Source organism: Ornithorhynchus anatinus, chromosome 1 (assembly GCF_004115215.2).
Source record: "Ornithorhynchus anatinus isolate Pmale09 chromosome 1, mOrnAna1.pri.v4, whole genome shotgun sequence".
NCBI classification, from domain to species: Eukaryota; Metazoa; Chordata; class Mammalia; order Monotremata; family Ornithorhynchidae; genus Ornithorhynchus; species Ornithorhynchus anatinus.
The window spans coordinates 38,929,232-38,935,502 of record NC_041728.1 but is presented as its reverse complement, the minus strand read 5'-3'; the positions used below and the strand labels follow the sequence as shown (position 1 = coordinate 38,935,502).

Genomic DNA, 6,271 nt, shown 5'->3' with positions numbered 1-6,271 from the left:
TTCCTATTTATTGAATATCCTCCTGGGTGCAAAGCACTGTACTAGGCGCTGGGATAGCCCTGGATGAGAATTAAACCCCATCCTCGAGGAGTATGTGAAGGGGTTGCAGGTGTCTATAATTAGGGATGTTTTTCCAGATCCTTTTAACAATAAGCAGCTGCAAATCCCTTTCTCTTTAATAGCCTTCTGCCTCTTTTTCTTCCCTGCTCCTAGAGGCTGCCCCCCCTCCCCCCTCCCCCCTTCTCCCGGGCAACCCAGTCTCTCCATTAGGTGCCCTACAATAGGGCATGGCACTAGCCCTTTAAAGCCCCAGAGGCAGGTACCTTTTTCTACCTAGTACCTATTGCTGTAGGTTTTGGAGAGAAGACAGAGAGTGTTTTTCTTGGATTTTGGTGAGTGAGGTTTGTGCTGTCTCCTTGGTTAGCCTATCTTTTGTTTAGCTGTGATAGTTTTTGGTTTGGTAGTTCAGCTGTGGTAGTTGATGTATTGGATTAAAAGCGCCCCCCCAAAGTTGGCTTTCTCTACCTGTTGCTTATGCCAGTGCTGCTGAGGTGGGTAGGGCAAATGGTTTGGTTTTGAGGGTTCAGCAGTGAGTTGGATTGATGCTTTGGGGGGACAACTTAAGGCTGGGCTAAGTGATGTTGACTCCAGTGGTGATGGAGTGACTTATGAGGGGAGTTGGTTTTATATGGATGACTCAGCAATGACTTGAATGTTGAGGCTTGAGATATTAGTGATTTTATTGATTATGGCGATTGAGGGGACTGAAGAAGGGGCTAGGCTGAGGGTATGAATTAAAGGGGTAGGCTAGGGAGATCCAAGTTTGGGATAATTGGCATAATTGTGGTAGCCCTTTGCAGGAAAGGGCTGCAGTTAGGAGTTACCTTGTACTCACCCAAGTCCTTAAGTCAGTGTTCTGCCCTCAGTAAGTATTCCATAAATATGATTGACTTTGTATTATTGATAAAAAATAATTGTACTTGTTAAATGCTTACTATATGCCAAGCACTGTACTGAGCGCTGGACTGGATACAAGGTAAGTAGTTATAGCAATGACTGGAGTTGATAATGTAGGCTTGGGATAAATGATATCTCTTGTATTGAATTATTCAAGGGGGGGGGGGGTGAAGAAAACTGATGTGTGTGTGATGGGGCTGGAGAGTCTGTGTCACTGGGATTAATGATGTTTATGCAATGGAGAGGGCTGAAGGTGGGAGGAGAAGGTTTGATATCATTTACTTGTTGATCCTGTCAATGAGATGATGGTATTTGGTAGACACTTAGTATGGGTTGTAACTGCTGCGGTAGGTAGAAGATAACCACACTCATGTGTCCAATCTGATTAAGAGTGTTTGTAGCTGAGCTCTGACTTGGTTCTCAGGAGTAGAAGAATTTGAGGAGGTGTGATGCAATGAAGTGTTTGTTTTGGGGGGGAATGATTGCTGTTCTGGGTCTAGAGGTGAGGTTTTCGTGGGGGCTGAAATGATGGGGTGTATGGTGCATGCTCATTGGCTCTGTGTCTCTGTGTCTCTCTGTGTGTCTTGTGTGTCTCTGTCATCAAGCTCTCTTCCTGGGCTTTGGTCAAGCCCCAGTTAGCTAGTATTGCCCACTCAACCATAAAATCATCCAAGCCAGTAACCTTCCACAACCTCCACCTGGGACTTTGTGCCTGAAATGTGCTAGAAGGTGGGGGGCTGTTTTTGCAAGGTTTGTACACCTCCCGCCCTTGTCCATTGGAAACCTTCCCCACCCCAACTCTCCACCCTCCTCAGTGAATTCAGCGCCGTGGGTCGGTCCTGGAAGCGACGGTATTGGAATATCAGAACGTGAGCCCCTTTGGGGCAGGAAGTGAGACCCGTCGAGGGGGAAGGGGTGGTGGTACTGTCATGTACTCCTTGAGTGCAGTATTGTATTGACCTCAGCTGGCTGGGGACTCCTTTTGGGCTTCCCAATTCCTGTACCCTGAGGTACAATCTCCCGTTCCGCCGCCGTGGGACTCCATAACAGCCCCCCAAAAGCCCAGCAGTGAGTTGGGGTTCAGTAGCTTCACCCGTGTGGAATAGACTGTAAACTCGTCGTGGGCGGGGAATGTCTGTTACTTTGTGCTCTCCAAAGTGCTTAATACAGTACTCTGAGCTCAATAAATACGCCGGCCTTACCCAGATCACCACCAACACAAGCCTGGTTGTAATAGCATTCATTCATTCAATAGTGTTTATTGAGCACTTACTATGTGCAGAGCACTGTACTAAGCGCTTGGAATGAACAAGTCGGCAACAGATAGAGACAGTCCCTGCCGCTTGACAGGCTTACAGTCTAATGGGGGGAGACGGACAGACGAGAACAATGGCACTAAACAGCGTCAAGAGGAAGAACATCTCGTAAAAACAATGGCAACTAAATAGAATCAAGGTGATGTACAATTCATTAACAAAATAAATAGGGTAATGAAAATATACAGTTGAGCGGACGAGTACAGTGCTGAGGGGATGGGAAGGGAGAGGTGCAGGAGCAGAGGGAAAAGGGGAAAAAGAGGGTTTAGCTGCGGAGAGGTAAAGGGGGGATGGCAGAGGGAGTAGAGGGAGAAGAGGAGCTCAGTCTGGGAACGCCTCTTGGAGGAGGTGAGTTTTAAGTAGGGTTTTGAAGAGGGAAAGAGAATCAGTTTGGCGGAGGTGAGGAGGCAGGGCGTTCCAGGACCGCGGGAGGATGTGGCCCAGGGGTCGACGGCGGGATAGGCGAGACTGAGGGACGGTGAGGAGGTGGGCAGCAGAGGAGCGGAGCGTGTGGGGTGGGCGGTAGAAAGAGAGAAGGGAGGAGAGGTAGGAAGGGGCAAGGTGATGTAGAGCCTTGAAGCCTAGAGTGAGGAGTTTTTGTTTGGAGCGGAGGTTGATAGGCAACCACTGGAGTTGTTTAAGAAGGGGAGTGACATGCCCAGATCGTTTCTGCAGGAAGATGAGCCGGGCAGCAGAGTGAAGAATAGACTGGAGCGGGGCGAGAGAGGAGGAAGGGAGGTCAGAGAGAAGGCTGACACATTAGTCTAGCCGGGATATAATGAGAGCCCGTAGCAGTAAGGTAGCCGTTTGGGTGGAGAGGAAAGGGCGGATCTTGGCGATATTATAATGTTGGTATTTGTTAAGCGCTTACTATGTGCAGAGCACTGTTCCAAGTGCTGGGGGAGACACAAGGGAAGCAGAAACTGAGTCTCCAACAGTAGTTGATGAGTACTTGCTAGATGCATGCCTGGGAGACTGAGTTACCAAGTGCAAATGTCTCATTGAGTTGGAATCTAGTCTACAGAATATTTTCATGACTTGTCATGAAACTGACTCAAATGGATGTAATTTATTCATACTAATGTCTGTACGAATGGTAAGCGCATAGTTGGCAGAGAATCCGTTGATGGTTATATTATAATCTGCGATAAGAGCTGGACAAATATTATTGAATGACTGAGGCCTCTCACCCCCATTGTGCTCTTAGTAGGGTGCTCTGTCTAATGGAGTTCAATAAACACTATTTGCTGTCTTAATGCAACACTGCCACCCTTCACTCTACATATTGATTTACTTTTTTTAATGCCGATTCAAACTTATCGTGGGTTTAGGGTGTAAAACTTCATCTACTGAACTTGTATGTGCCGTTCCACCTGTGTGTATCAATTTTAATGTCTGTCATGTAGACCGGAGGCTTCTTGAGAACAGGGCCATGTGTACTATGTAATGCTAAAGTCCTTGAAGTATTCTCACCATGTTGTTCCAAAGTCAATGCTTCCCTTTCTAAGCTGTGAGCTTGTTGGGGCATGGTAGTTGCATGGTTCTATAGTACTGTGCCAAAGGGGTGAGTACCGTGTTCTGCACATGGAAAGAGCTCCAGTGCAATGTACTGGCAGATTGACTTAGACTGTAAGCTCCCAGTGGGCAGGGCCTGTGTCTCCTACACCAAGTTGGCCAAAGAGGGTGCTTAAGAGGGTATGGTCTCGCTCCAGGCCAAACATGGGGTCAGTTGCCCCATCTGGGTCTACTGTTGGTAGACAGGAAGAGGAGCAGAGGTGAAGGACCAGATTAGCATCAGGTAAGTGTTCAAGGCCTTGGCTGCGTGAGAGAAAGGGCAGCAGCCCAGCTTCTTTCTGTGCCCTGGAGAAGTGTTGAGACAATCCTGCTCACAGGTAAGACGCTGGGGAATTGGGGGGCTGGTGGGGGGGTGGGGAGAGGGTCTGCAGTAGCTGAGTCTGTTGGGGAATCCCAGAGTGCCTGGTGTGACTGACAAAGCCAGTCAGGTCCTCCCTTGCAGGGTGTGCGAATGGCAGCTGCTCTCATGTCACAGAGGGGTCGCCCCTCATCTCCGGTTCTCTCACTTTTCTTGCTCTCGTTCTCTCACTCTTGCTTGCTCTTTTTCTTTCGCTCTCTCACTCTTGTTCTCTTTTAGCTCTCTCTCTTTCTCACTCATTCTTTCTCTCTCTCTCTCTCTCTCTCTCTCTCTCTTGCTCTTTTTCTCTCATGCTCACTCTCAATTCTGGTGTGAGTAAGCCTGCAGGGGACAGTCCATTTACAGCATGGGGCACTGATGGGGCTGGGCCCTGACTGTAGCACCCCCTGACCAGAGCGGGGGCCCCGAGCAAGATTACCCTGAGACCTGACCGGCTTTATCCTTAGGGCCAAGGAAGGAGCCTGAGCTCCAGGTGCATCATGGGAGACCTGGCCCCCTGTTCCAACCCTGCTTCCTCAAGGACACGATGGCGCAGACAAGACTGGACAGGAGGGTGAGTTCTTTATGCTTGAAGCTTGGGGCTCTCTGGGTTTGTTGCAGGCAAGTGGAAGGAATCGATGGCCTTTTATTGAGCACCAGGTGAAATTCTTGAGAGAGTATGGTGAAGGGAACCTTAACTCTTGCTACACATATATACACACATAGTTGACTGCATCCTTATAGTCCACTGCATCCTTATAGTCCACAAACCAGAGCAGTGATTGAATCCCCCCACGCTCAGTAGTGACCCCTGACCAGGCTCCTACCCGACATCCAACTTCCTGCTCCCTCTCTGGAGGAATGGGATCCCCATTGGAGACCCATCTAAGTCTTCCCCAGCCCCAACTCTGATAGGCTGGCACTCTGCCAATGGGGGGCCTGGGGCACACCTCATCAGTCAACCAACAGTCACCTCCATCCCCAGGAAGCCATAGCGCAGCCCTGAACCAGACCACTGACCCCATGGACGGCGGAGGACTGACCAGCTACCCACTGGATGCTATGGACACTGATAGATTGCGCCAGCCCCCCTGTCAGGCAACTGGTTGGCACTGGGCTGCTGCCCCCAGGACACCCCCTCCCTCCCACCTCCAAGCCCACAATTGTATCCCTTCCTTCCAGACCATGCCATTTCCTTTGGGGGTCAAGGGTCAAACACTGCATCAAACACTGGGTACCAAACCAGTCCCTTGCAACTCCAGGAGAGGATGGAGGTGTGTGCGTGTGTGTGTGCTTCATGCGTGAGAGTGAGGGCCGGGACCAGAGCAGGGTGAGAGGGGCTGCTCTTCTTTGGACTGGTAGAGGGTTATGGAAACAGGGGTCTAGAGCTTCGGGCAGGTGCTCCATGGAAGGACCTGAGAGCTGATGTGAAGTCACCCCGGGGTCCTTAATTCTATAGTCAGTGCGACTTCCTCCTGCCCAGGCCCATCTCATTGGTAGCTGTCTGCCCAGCTCTGGCTTCAAGAGTACAGACTCCCTCTACCGTCCGAGGGGGGTGCCCCTGGGGGAGGGGGATACAGGGACAGAAGTAATCAGGGGTGTGCCTGTCTCTGTGTATGCGTGTGTGACTACCCTATATCCTCCATCTCTCCTGGACGAGCAGAATGAGAAGGGGAGAGGCCTAGCAGCACATGCTAGAGTGGGAAGATGCACAGTGGTTTTCCCCCATCCTACCAACAGAAATGGTATGGTCTGGCCCCCTCCTCTCCTCCTCCCCTCTCTGTCCCCTTGGCACCCTGGGCTCTGTAAGCCCAAATGCATCTGTATGAAATTAAAATGGATACTTTTCTCCTCTTTACCGAGTCCCTTGATCCAGTGGCAGCTGCCTCTCCTCCCCAAAAGGGTTATAATTTGGGGGCATCCACTGTTACTTAAAGCAGGAGGATGTCACCAGCTTCTAATATGTAGATTGACAACCTAGCATCCTCCCTCCCTCCACATTTCATTCCTTCAGTCTCAGCCAGTCAGGGTAAGGGGTCTGGAAACTTGGAAGTGCACAAAGAGGGGGTGATGTCACCCTCTTTTT

The 6,271-nt window shown here is 50.2% G+C and overlaps 1 long non-coding RNA gene across 1 annotated transcript; it reads left to right on the top strand.

Annotated features, from left to right (window-relative positions):
* The first annotated feature begins 313 nt into the window (after positions 1 to 313).
* LOC114814779 lies at positions 314 to 6,039 on the top strand. The gene is made up of 3 exons (XR_003762582.2): positions 314 to 392; positions 4,653 to 4,759; positions 5,171 to 6,039. It is a non-coding gene; the product is annotated as an uncharacterized LOC114814779 (long non-coding RNA).
* Positions 6,040 to 6,271: the final 232 nt, after the last annotated feature.